At 31.2% G+C, this 12,825-nt stretch overlaps 1 protein-coding gene across 8 annotated transcripts in view; it reads right to left on the bottom strand.

The window, feature by feature from the left end:
• The window catches only part of LOC131663661 (glycogenin-1), an 895,804-nt gene that overhangs the window by 458,786 nt on the left and 424,193 nt on the right, over window positions 1-12,825 (bottom strand). Inside the window, exon 2 of one of the 8 annotated variants that reach the window (XM_058934188.1) lies at window positions 7,755-8,017. The exons of the other annotated variants lie outside the window; for them this stretch is intronic. The gene's annotated coding sequence lies outside the window, so the exon portion shown is untranslated. The remainder of the gene's footprint in view (window positions 1-7,754; window positions 8,018-12,825) is intronic. 8 annotated transcript variants of the gene reach the window in all.

The following is a 12,825-nucleotide window of genomic DNA, read 5'->3' on the forward strand; positions in this document are numbered from 1 at the left end:
ATAAAATCGGGTGCTTTGAGTATAAAAAGGCCTCTTCTAAATATGCAATTGCTAAGGGAACATTAGTAAATAAATTGAAGTCAGGCGATTGTGAAATTTAGAAAAGAGGGCCTTCATCAGTGTTAACGAATGAAGAGGAACTTAGAATAAAACAATGGATTATTGATAAAGCATCTATAGGTTATGCGATGCACACAGTGTTGTAAAATTAGCTATCAAATAAGTGTTAAATAAAGCTCCAAGACCGAAACCCTTCGAAGACAATTTACAAGGAAGGAAAAAAATGGTTTCAATTATTTTTAAAGCGTTATCCAGAATTAGGCTTGAAGCATACACAAATTTTATCTAAAAGTAGAGCCAGGTTACAGAGGAGAGTCTTAGACAATGGTTTTGAAAGTTGCGGTTTATATCCTTTCAACCCAGAAAAATCAACTACATAAAATGCATGTCAACGAGACATAAAAATATTAAAATAAAGAGATCAACAGATAATGACTCAAATGCGGAGGCTTCAAGTTTAGAAAATGACTTGCTAGTAAAAAACATTGAAAGTGATATTCCTTTAGACATATTAAACCAATTTGAGAAAGCTCATGCGAGTACAACCACTCCGTCCAAAGAAATAATCCCCTTTAACGTGTGGAAAAAGTAGAAGGATAGAGGACTAATTAATGACCAAACAGATACTACACTCTTACGTAATTTATGTAATAATGATCTACAAATAGATGGTGATACAAATATGCCTAGTGATATAGAATTAACAGTCATTAATAATAATGTAGATGTAGAGTACCTTATTTATGAGGCCTTTGATAATAGTGTATATGTGCAAGAAGTAACATCAAATTCTCAGATCCGAAATCCTGAATAGTCAATCAACGTCAGTGATTTACCAATAATTGTTGCTCATAAAAATTCAGAAGAATTGGTTGTTAATTATGAGATGGAGTCAGCAATTCATAATCACGCATCTGATATAAGGCCAGGTAATTCTAATTTTTCTTATTCTTTATTATCTTATTTTAAAATGTTTAATAATCTTTGCATATGTTGTTGAAAAAAATATGGAACAGAACTTGTCCTGAAACTTATACACAGAGACAAATAATGTCTTGCTGAACTGCCCACCGTATTCTGACCATTTCAAAGAAAAGTAATCATGCTCTACGCAGAGTGAGAGATTGGCCTTTTACGACCATCGAGTACTAAAAGAATAGAAAAACCCATAATTTTTTATATACATTCCAAAGAGAAAAGAAAAAGAAGTAGAAAGAAAGAGAAAGGCAGATGAATTACGAAAACAGAAAGAACTTAGAAAAATTGAAAGAGAAGTCCAATGGCTTTTTTCAAAAAGTGTATGTGCCAAATTTAACGCCGCGGTTCTCAAGTCGTCCGGATTCGACTTGTAAATAAACAATAGGTCCAGTAATTTGGGAACTGACAGCCCGGATTATCTATAGGGGATAGCTGTCAAGTGAAAGCGTACCGTAGAAAGCAATCATATAACTATTCTGGAACGCTATAGTCCGATGCTTCTCGGGAAAAAAGGGGTGGTAACTTAAAAAGCAATTACACTATACGTAAACTGAAAAAACAAATAAATAGATAATAGAAAAAGTAAAAAAAAAAAGCAAGAAAGAAAGACGCAGATTGCTTTGTTTGTTGCAGATAAAGTGAAATCATTGAATATTGGAATACCTATAGAACGTCCAGCTTTGAATAATATTAGTAAAAATATATAAGAACATTATTTATTTATTTAATATAGAAAATTTTCTAAAAGATTATTTATTTATGTAGAATAAAGCTACTGTTTCAGACTGAATATGAACTAATGATGAAATCAATAGTTAATGAAAGATGAAAATATGTACCTTCTAAAGTTGGTTAAGAGTTCATGTTGTAAAAAATTTTTTTTTATAAATAAATATTAAAACTTTATGGGTCGTCGATTACTGGTTCTATGCTGTTCATTATTTGGGTTAAAGCAGTCAAAAACTGGCTTTTGAAGCATTTTCTACTAAACAAGTCATTATGATATATTTCATTTGAATAATTTTAATTTTAATTATTGTCCCTTGATATTAAAAGGTATTTGGAAAATGATTAACCAAAAGTATTGGTGATAAACGTCGGCATAATTTAATAACCAGCTTTTGAAGGTCGCAATTTCACAAACCGGTCAATAACTGGGTCATTTACCCCTAGTAAAGTGTGTAAAATTGTTATAAATGTAAATGTTTATTAGCAAAAAAGGTACTTTTTTTATAATGGGTTTTTATGCTATTAAAAAATTGTTTTCCCATGTGCCGCTAATATATCATAAAATATACTACAATTTTCTACAATAGTTTGAATCCTTTTGCAACTCGAAACGATTTGCCATTAAAAAGTTATACCCTCGTAATTCTCGGGATAAACTAATTATAATAAGTTAAGAACTAATTAACGAATTCAAATTTTTAACAGAGCATATTTTGTAAATTGGTATAAGCTTTATCATGCAAGCGAAAGATGTTACAGAAAAGTGAATGTTGCAATAAATCATTGATTTGTTAATAATGGTCTCTTTTGGTACTTTTTGGCTTATTTAGTAATAACCAACGAACGAAGTGGATCTAGCAATAGCGCAAATTAAAAATTTTTTCATTATCTACAACTTTTATGTGTTGAACTTTTTTCTATTAAATACATTTCCACGTTTACAAAACAAAAAAAACATCATTTTGTCAACTTTGCACAGTCCCGATACCGTCAGTCTGTGTTTTTTGTAATTACAAACTGTACAGTATTATTTCTTATATTGTCCTCAACATAAAAAAAACGGTCCTATTCATTCCGGATTTTTAGGCATAACAAGGCATTTTTTAGCCCTATTGATTGGTATCGGGGGGGAAGTTATTGAAAATGTAGAGTAATTAAATAGCAAAAGCCCCCTTAAAACTATACTACAACTTCGCAAAAATATCGCAAATTCTGTTTCAGAAACTTCTTCGAAACAAACTAAAAAGGTTATAATGAAAAAAACCTTTACCAAAATGTTTCTTGCTTAAAAAACATTGAATCAAAGCTATCAAATCTTTTGCCATATAAATATTACATGGAAAAATTTTTTGTTCATTTCTAAATATTACTATCATACTATACGCAGTGTTCCTAAAACATTCTCAAAACTTTTCTTGAGACATAATTTGCAATATTTCTGCAAAGTTGTAGCAAAGTTTTGCAATATTGGGAAAATATTTTATTGTGATAGTTTCAATTTATTTCAAAAACTTTTAATATTTTGGCAAGGCTTCCAAAATATTTCCAAAATATAGTTGATAATCAAGTGCCAGCTGACATACTCCTGAGTAATGCTAATAGTTTCGAAGAAACAATTAGAAACTTCATTAAAAATTTTCAAACTTTTTGGGTGGGTTATTTAAAATTGGACACCCTGTATAATGATATCAGTATAAAAAATAATGTAACCCAGGGATCTATAGATTATTTACCTAAAGTTGATATCCCTGAATTGCCAAAAACAATACCCAAAGTGACCAATATCAATTTTTTTCAACCCCAAAGTGATGAATTATGCATATATATATATATCAGTATAAAAAATAATTGTAGAAAAATTGTAGAAACATTGTAGAAAATGAAGTAGGATAAAAATAGATATGGGACTAATAATGTATCTGATGATTTGTATTGAGAAAATCAAAATGTAAAAGTGCTCTTAATTATTTTTCCAACAATTGTCTTTTACCGTCTGGATTTGGATGGCTATGAATGAAAAGATTTAGTCAGTTTACAAAATTAACTTGTTGAACAAATAGAAAGACAAATAACTAGTATGACTAAATATAGCAAGACATTTTGTTTATTCATTATACGAATTTCATAAGCTGACTAATTAATATCATTTATAACTATCAAAGTCTAGACGATAACAGACAATTGCTTGAAAAATAAGAAAAAGCACATTTAGAATTTGATTTTCCTGGTTTATCGTCCACACGGTGGTCGGGAAGACCGAAAAAGTTCGTTGCCAACGAAATCCGAGTCCACAATTGTCTTTGTTTTTACTAAAATAATCAAGAAATCATCGTCCGGAAATCGGATCTGCTCCTTCTTTCGAGTTATTGACGAAAAATGAGATAATAGGTCAGAATTTAGTTTTTCGCGTGTGTGCATCCGTTTAGAATGAATTTAAAGTTGCAATTTGCTGGTGGGTGTGAGCAATAAAATTTCAAACATTCGGTTATACCATGACACCGTAGAAAAGGTTAGGTGGTTTGAAAAATAAGAATTTTCTTATAAGTCTTATCCCTCATGTTCATTATATTTTCAACAATAAATAAATATTTCAATTTAATAACTAGCATTCGGAAACGTACAAAGATAAATATATATATATATATATATATATATATATTCATAACAAATTCACAATCTGAAATACTTAATATCAACATTTTTACATAACGGAATAAATCAATAATGGTTTCTTCTAAACGTGAAATGATGAAAATTGCACTGTAGCCGCTTTCAATTTCTCCGAGAAGGAAGGGTCGCTGATTAAATTTATCTTATATTTTTCCCAAAAGCTAAGGAACTCTCGATGAATTGATTCACCGGCTTGCTCTGACCACTTGCCAAGACCTTCAGAATTTTTCAATATCTGCATAGTTTGCTTAACATGATCTAAAATGACATGTATTTTTAGTGTAACGGATACTTCAGTAGCAAGCACAGCCTTTCGCAGCTCGTTGATTATTCTATCGAACTCATTCATTGAACCATTTCTTTTAGTAGAAAAGCACGAATGTACTAGTTTATTCATAGCTTTAAATGCAAACACGAATGGCACGATAGCCAATACACCAACATCTTTATATATTTCAGCATCATATAGAGCATCAGCTTCCGTCAATAACTTTCGGCATGCGTTTCCTTCAAAGATTTCTCCGTGATAACTTTTTGAAACGAGTTTTAATTTGATAGGCCACAAGATTGCTTTTTCACGACCTAGGAGAAGAACTAAACCATTCCAGAAAAGGTGATTGACAAAGCCTTGTAATAAGTGTAATTCTGGAATGTAACATTTTTCTAATACGCAAACATTACTATCTTCGTTGAAAATTGGTTCGTTTATGACATTGTATGATTCTTTGGCCTTTTTCTTATCCTTGCCTCCAAATACGTACTTTTCGTAGTCTTCTTTCAAATTCCCGTAAGTTTTCAATGAATTTTCTGCACTGCTACTCGATTTCTGACTGCTCTCGATTTCAGATGTTTTATGGAAATTCCGTAAATCTGGTAAATTGATTAAACAGTAAGGGCACGGAAATGTAGAAGTGGCAGTTTGTTGGCCATTAATGATTAATAGAAGCTTGAAGTCAGAACCAAATTTAAAAGAAATTTCATTTAGTTTCACTAAGTCAAAAAGAAATTGTACATTATTATATGTTTCTTTTATATCTGGAACAATACAAAGCATAATCAATTTTTTAACGCTTGTTAGTTTGAATTCTGATGACTTATTATGGGAATCCAATTTTCTTCTTTTCATCGGTATTTCATCAATACAATCTTCATCAGACGAACTTTTGTCCGACTTATATTGCGATGTACAATTTACGGAAGTGGGAATGATACTCATGCATACTTTGAAAAAACCTTGCCCACCGTCAGCCATCACTTTAACAGTATAATAACCAATTACTTCACGTCTTTCTATAATTTCTTTCAACAAGTCACTGGCATTAGCCCAAACCACCGGCCTCTTTTCTTTATTTCCACCTGTTGTTTCAAATTCATATATACCTGTTTGATAAAATTGGTCTAACAAATGAGTTCTTTCTTTCACATGCTCTTCATACTTGATGGGAACAGACTTTCTGCCTGCAGTTTTACGTATGAAAGAACTCATTTTTCTCATATGATTATTTGAAACTGCAGTGTCTACATGAAATGAATCGAGATCTTCAGTTGAGAATATTATTTCATCACTGGAAGTTTTTTGTTTTAAATAAACTGTTTTTTTACGACCTTCAGTACTCAGAGTTATAGAATCACTTTCACTTTGCTTGGCAGATAGTTCTTGCAGAATTGTAGAAGTTACGCGTTCTTTTTGTGTATCAGGCAGTTGATCCACTAATTCCATTACATTCCGCCTAACAGCATAGTCTCGTGAGTCGCATACGTGTTTAACACCTTTACCTACTTTTTGCGAACATCTCTTACATAATCTAATCACATTTTCATTATTTACATTTACATGAGGTTTATTCGAACTCTTTTGTGTTTGATCTGCTTTTGGAGCTGAAGAGGCATATAGTCCATTTGATTCATCTATAGAATTATTCAAATCTCGTTTTTGTCCAAAAACAAACTCTGTTTTGGAATGGCTCGTGGATCGAGCTGTCAAACAAATATAGCAGTTACAGATCAGTGAAATCACCGATCGAGTCGCTTTTGGTAATACTATGTTAGCATAATTTGGAATTTTTTGAATTGGTCTTCTGTTATTACCATTTTTATGTTCGAAAAGCGTTCTTCGACATGTCGAGCAAATACTTAAGGGATATCTTTCATCAGATAAGTTGTATGTTTTATCAACCAAATCTTTAATAAGTCCATAAGTACGTTCTGTGATTTTAAAATGAATTAGTTTCTGTTTGCCCACAATGACTTTTTGTCCACACGGACCACACACTTTATAACGGTTTTCTTCATGGCTACATTTAGTATACGCGTGCTTCGGCATTTTCACAATAAGTACTAACTACACATTAGACACTACACTGCACAGCACACTCTTGAATCACAAAAAATTATTAGTTTATATCGCTAAATTTTATTTGACTAAAATATTTTACGAGCGGAAATAGACCGCACCCGCTCGGTAACCGGCGATACACTGATATTAATAAGTCAGTCGTATCGTTATAATATAACTTTCCTCGGAACCAAAGGTAAACATAAACACCAAGGTTTATATATCGATATCGACTACAATGATGGAAATGTGTAGCGCAGTTATTCTGCATATTCTTTCCGCACACGAGAACTATTGATGTAGATGAAAGTTTCATTTTATTAACAATTAACAAAATTGAAATACTATATCGGTTTTTGATTCCTAAAATATAAGATTACATTTATAATAAAATACAGATATTTGAACTATTGTTTAATTGTTGCTTATATTGGTTAAGCAATTCCATAAATTTGCAAGATTATGATACATAATTAATATTATAATGAATAATAATGAACATATTTAAAACGAATACGCAAAATTTTAAATAATTTATTACGTTACAGTTTTATTTGCTTATTAAGGGTAGTCTATTGCTTGCACTTATCAGTAAAATACAGCTCTGAAATCGTTTTGAATGGATGCTAACTCGCGAAAAAAAAATTCTGACCTATTATCTCATTTTTCGTCAATAACTCGAAAGAAGGAGCAGATCCGATTTCCGGACGATGATTTCTTGATTATTTTAGTAAAAACAAAGACAACTGTGGACTCGGATTTCGTTGGCAACGTAGACGAACTTTTTCGGTCTTCCCGACCACCGTGTCCACTTTCATAGCCATAATTGAAAATAATATTATTCAAACTAGATATCAGTAAAAGCACCGTATTGGTCATACATGAAAATACTTTGATTTTGTTTTATGGCTATCAAACTCTGGACGATATCAAAATACAGATGACATCTCAAAATAAGATTGTGATAAAAATATATACTTACAGATCAAATACGTCTCACAAAAAAATATTTCCAACAGATCTTTCTATTTTTTCTATTTATATTTTTTTTATCAACTATGTTAAATTCCCTTTTATATATATCTTTTGCCAACCAAATTGTTTTTTCCTTGTCTCCACAATGTTCTTATTTGTTTTCAATTGTCCTTTTTCCCATAAAAATTTTCATACATATGTAGTTTATAATATCTGCGAATATGAAAAAACTGTATAACTGATTCTGATATAACTGTTTAACTGATATCTCTGCAAATAAAAATCACAATTCAAAACTTTGTATAAAGTAAAGTAGATAGTTAAAAATAGATACAGGACTAAAAATGTATCCGATGATTTTTATTTAGAAAATCGAAATGTAAAAGTGCTCTTAATTATTTTTTCAAGTCCAAACCACGTGTTCGTAAGGTTAAGTTGAAAATGATAACCCGCAAAAAGAAAATATATAAAGATAAAATTGAATGAAAATTTTACCTGGTAATTCAACTGGAGCAACTGAATGTTCGGCCAGATTCCAAAAGATTTTCCGGATTACAAAAGAAAATCGTGATCGTGCCAATAGAGGATGATAGCGAAAATGCCGAAAAGAGAAAGAGTATTTGATGACTGTTGAACCCTCGTTCATGAATACCAAACAAGAGCGGAATCGGTATAGCCAACGGAATGATGTATGTGGCGCTGCGTAGCGGGCTCGCTCAAGAACTTCATAGCACTACTGCATAGTATGCGGCATTTGTTCGCCATATACATTTTTGTAATACAACAATTTTTGATAATTCTAAGTGATTCGTGGTAAATATTTCACTTTGTATATGTGATTAAAAGATTCATAAGAAAAAATATTGTTGAATTTTAGTATATGATAATTTTTTGATTGAATATTGATTATCAACACTTACCTAAATTCAACATAGTTTGAACGCCGGTCGTACACCGGCCTATTTTCAAGTCTCACATGCGCTATAGATCGTTTTGCCGCATATATGAATGAATCACCATATATATTTTAAAAAGCCATTTATAAACATTTCGTCAAAACTTTGCTACAGCTTGGCGGAAATATTGCACATTATGTTTCAAGAAAAGCTCCGAAAATGTTTAAGAAAAACTGCGTGCAATATCGTAGAAACTTTTCCGAAACAAACTAAAAATGTTTCAATGAAAAAACATTTTACTGAAATGTTTTTCAAAGCCTTTAAAAACATGTCAAAGCTATGAAATATTTCAAAAGTCGACTATGAAGATTTACGTGAAATATTTCTGACATGGTATATTAAACATTACTATGAAATGTTTCTATAATTTATATTCGAACTATTTACACAATAGCTGCGGGCGCACCGCATACTAAATACAATAAGTTAGCGAATTCGCGTTCCGCTGAAAAATCCGCTGAACACAACTACAAGCGAGTCCATAAAAATATTAATTTCGATTATGCCTACGAAGCGCCAATTTCAAAATTCAAACTTTACAAATCAACGTGACAGAGGGAACGTGATAGAGTTCTGAAATGGCGGGTCGTAGACATAATCGAAATTAATTTTTATGCACTTGCTTGTCGTTGACTGTGTTCTAAAAATAGATTTCGAAACAGTCTACTCGCGTGGTTTATACAATATTGCCTACATTATTACGAAAACTTTTTTTGACTGTTTTCCATAAATGGAAAGAAAAATATTACGGCAAAGTTTCTGCAGAGTTTCCATGGAATTAAAGTAACCTAATCTTTGCAAAATCATTTCATGAAATGTTTCTAGCAATGTTTCTGCGACATTTCAGGAAAGTATTAATGGAATATTTCCAGAGGATATGAGAAATATTGCAATGGAACATTGTCAAAACATTTCAGAAATATTACTCGAAATATTTCATTGAAACATTTTCGAATTATCACGAAAACACTTCTGCAATATTTCGAGCAAAGTCACCTAAACTTTTCAAGAACATTTCATGAAAATGATTCAGCAAAGTTTTTGCAAGGTTTTACAAATGTTTTTCAAGTAGGCAGTGAATTTTCCAAAGTTCGTAAAGTCGTCCAAGTTGTATCAAAAAGCCAAATTATCTGAGAAGTGTCGCGCGAAAAATTTGACGAAAGCATTTCCAAATTATGAGGAAAACACTCCGGCAATATTTCGAGTGCAGTTACCTGCATTTTCTAAATGCATGTCATGGAATGATTAAAGCAAAGTTTATAAATGATTCTCTTGAATATTTTCAAAGAACACAGTGAAAACTTTAATGAAACTTTGTCCAAATATTGAAGAAATATAACACATAATATTGCCAGGAAAATTTTTTCAAATATTCCGAATAATACTCCTGCAATGATTCACACAGTTACCTAACCTTTGCAAAAACATTTCATGAAATGTTTCCAGCAATGTTTCTGAAAAATTTCAGGAAAATATCGATGGAATATTTCCAAAGGATATGAGAAATATTGCAATGAAACATTGTCAAACCATTTCAGAAATATTACTCGAAATATTTCATTGAAACATTTTCGAATTATTTCAAAAACTTTCCTGCATTATTTCGAGCAAAGTCACCTGAACTTTCCAAGAACATATCATCAAAAGGATTGAGCAAAGTTTTTGCACAGTTTCAGAAATGTTTTTCTGGAATGTTTTCCAAGTAGACAGTGAATTTTCCAAAGTTCGTAAAGTCGTCCAAGTTGTATCAAAAAGCCAAGTTATTTGAGAAGTGTCGTGCGAAAAATTTGACTGAAGCATTTCCAAATTATGAGGAAAACACTCCGGCAATATTTCGAGTGCAGTTACCTGCATTTTCTAAATGCATGTCATGGAATGATTAAAGCAAAGTTTATAAATGATTCTCTTGAATATTTTCAAAGAACACAGTGAAAACTTTAATGAAACTTTGTCCAAATATTGAAGAAATATAGCACATAATATTGCCAGGAAAATTTTTTCAAATATTCCGAATAATACTCCTGCAATGATTCACACAGTTACCTAACCTTTGCAAAAACATTTCATGAAATGTTTCCAGCAATGTTTCTGAAAAATTTCAGGAAAATATCGATGGAATATTTCCAAAGGATATGAGAAATATTGCAATGAAACATTGTCAAACCATTTCAGAAATATTACTCGAAATATTTCATTGAAACATTTTCGAATTATTTCAAAAACTTTCCTGCATTATTTCGAGCAAAGTCACCTGAACTTTCCAAGAACATATCATCAAAAGGATTCAGCAAAGTTTTTGCAAGGTTTTAGAAATGTTTTTCTGGAATGTTTTCCAAGTAGACAGTGAATTTTCCAAAGTTCGTAAAGTCGTCCAAGTTGTATCAAAAAGCCAAGTTATTTGAGAAGTGTCGTGCGAAAAATTTGACTGAAGCATTTCCAAATTATGAGGAAAACACTTCTGCAATATTTCGAGCAAAGTCACCTAAACTTTTCAAGAACATTTCATGAAAATGATTCAGCAAAGTTTTTGCAAGGTTTTACAAATGTTTTTCAAGTAGGCAGTGAATTTTCCAAAGTTCGTAAAGTCGTCCAAGTTGTATCAAAAAGCCAAATTATCTGAGAAGTGTCGCGCGAAAAATTTGACGAAAGCATTTCCAAATTATGAGGAAAACACTCCGGCAATATTTCGAGTGCAGTTACCTGCATTTTCTAAATGCATGTCATGGAATGATTAAAGCAAAGTTTATAAATATTCTCTTGAATTCAAAGAACAAGAGTGAAAACTTTAATGAAACTTTGTCCAAATATTGAAGAAATGTAGCACATAATATTGCCAGGAAAATTTTTTCAAATATTCCGAATAATACTCCTGCAATGATTCACACAGTTACCTAACCTTTGCAAAAACATTTCATGAAATGTTTCCAGCAATGTTTCTGAAAAATTTCAGGAAAATATCGATGGAATATTTCTAAAGGATATGAGAAATATTGCAATGAAACATTGTCAAACCATTTCAGAAATATTACTCGAAATATTTCATTGAAACATTTTCGAAATATTTCAAAAACTTTCCTGCATTATTTCGAGCAAAGTCACCTGAACTTTCCAAGAACATATCATCAAAAGGATTGAGCAAAGTTTTTGCACAGTTTCAGAAATGTTTTTCTGGAATGTTTTCCAAGTAGACAGTGAATTTTCCAAAGTTCGTAAAGTCGTCCAAGTTGTATCAAAAAGCCAAGTTATTTGAGAAGTGTCGTGCGAAAAATTTGACTGAAGCATTTCCAAGTTATGACGAAAACACTCCTGCAATATTTCGAGTGCAGTTACCTGCATTTTCCAAATGCATGTCATGGAATGATTAAAGCAAAGTTTATAAATATTCTCTTGAATTCAAAGAACACAGTGAAAACTTTAATGAAACTTTGTCCAAATATTGAAGAAATGTAGCACATAATATTGCCAGGAAAATTTTTTCAAATATTCCGAATAATACTCCTGCAATGATTCACACAAAGTTACCCAACCTTTGCAAAAACATTTTATGAAATGTTTCCAGCAATGTTTCTGAAAAATTTCAGGAAAATATCGATGGAATATTTTCAAAGGATATGAGAAATATTGCAATGAAACATTGTTAAAACATTTCAGAAATATTACTCGAAATGTTTCATTGAAACATTTTCGAATTATCACGAAAACACTTCTGCAATATTTCAAGTACAGTTACCTACATTTTCCAAATGCATATAATGATATGTTTAAAGCAAAGTTTATAAATGTTTCTCTTGAATGTTTTCAAAGAACACAGTAAAAACTTCAATGAAACTTTGTCCAAATATTTTAGAAATATAGAAATATAGCACATAATATTGCTGACAAATTTTTTCAAATATTCCGAAACGCACTCCTGCAATGATTCACACAGAGTTACCTAACCTTTGCAAAAACATTTCATGAAATTTTTTATAGCAATGTTTCTGCAAGATTTCCGGAAAATATCGATGAAATATTTTCAAAGCATATGAGAAATATTGCAATGAAACATTGTCAAAACATTTCAGAAATATTACTCGAAATATTTCATAGAAACATTCTCAAATTATTTCAAAAACATTCCTG

Source organism: Phymastichus coffea, unplaced genomic scaffold (genome assembly GCF_024137745.1).
Source record: "Phymastichus coffea isolate CEN01 unplaced genomic scaffold, Cenicafe_Pcof_1.1 PCOF00037, whole genome shotgun sequence".
Classification (NCBI taxonomy): Eukaryota; Metazoa; Arthropoda; class Insecta; order Hymenoptera; family Eulophidae; genus Phymastichus; species Phymastichus coffea.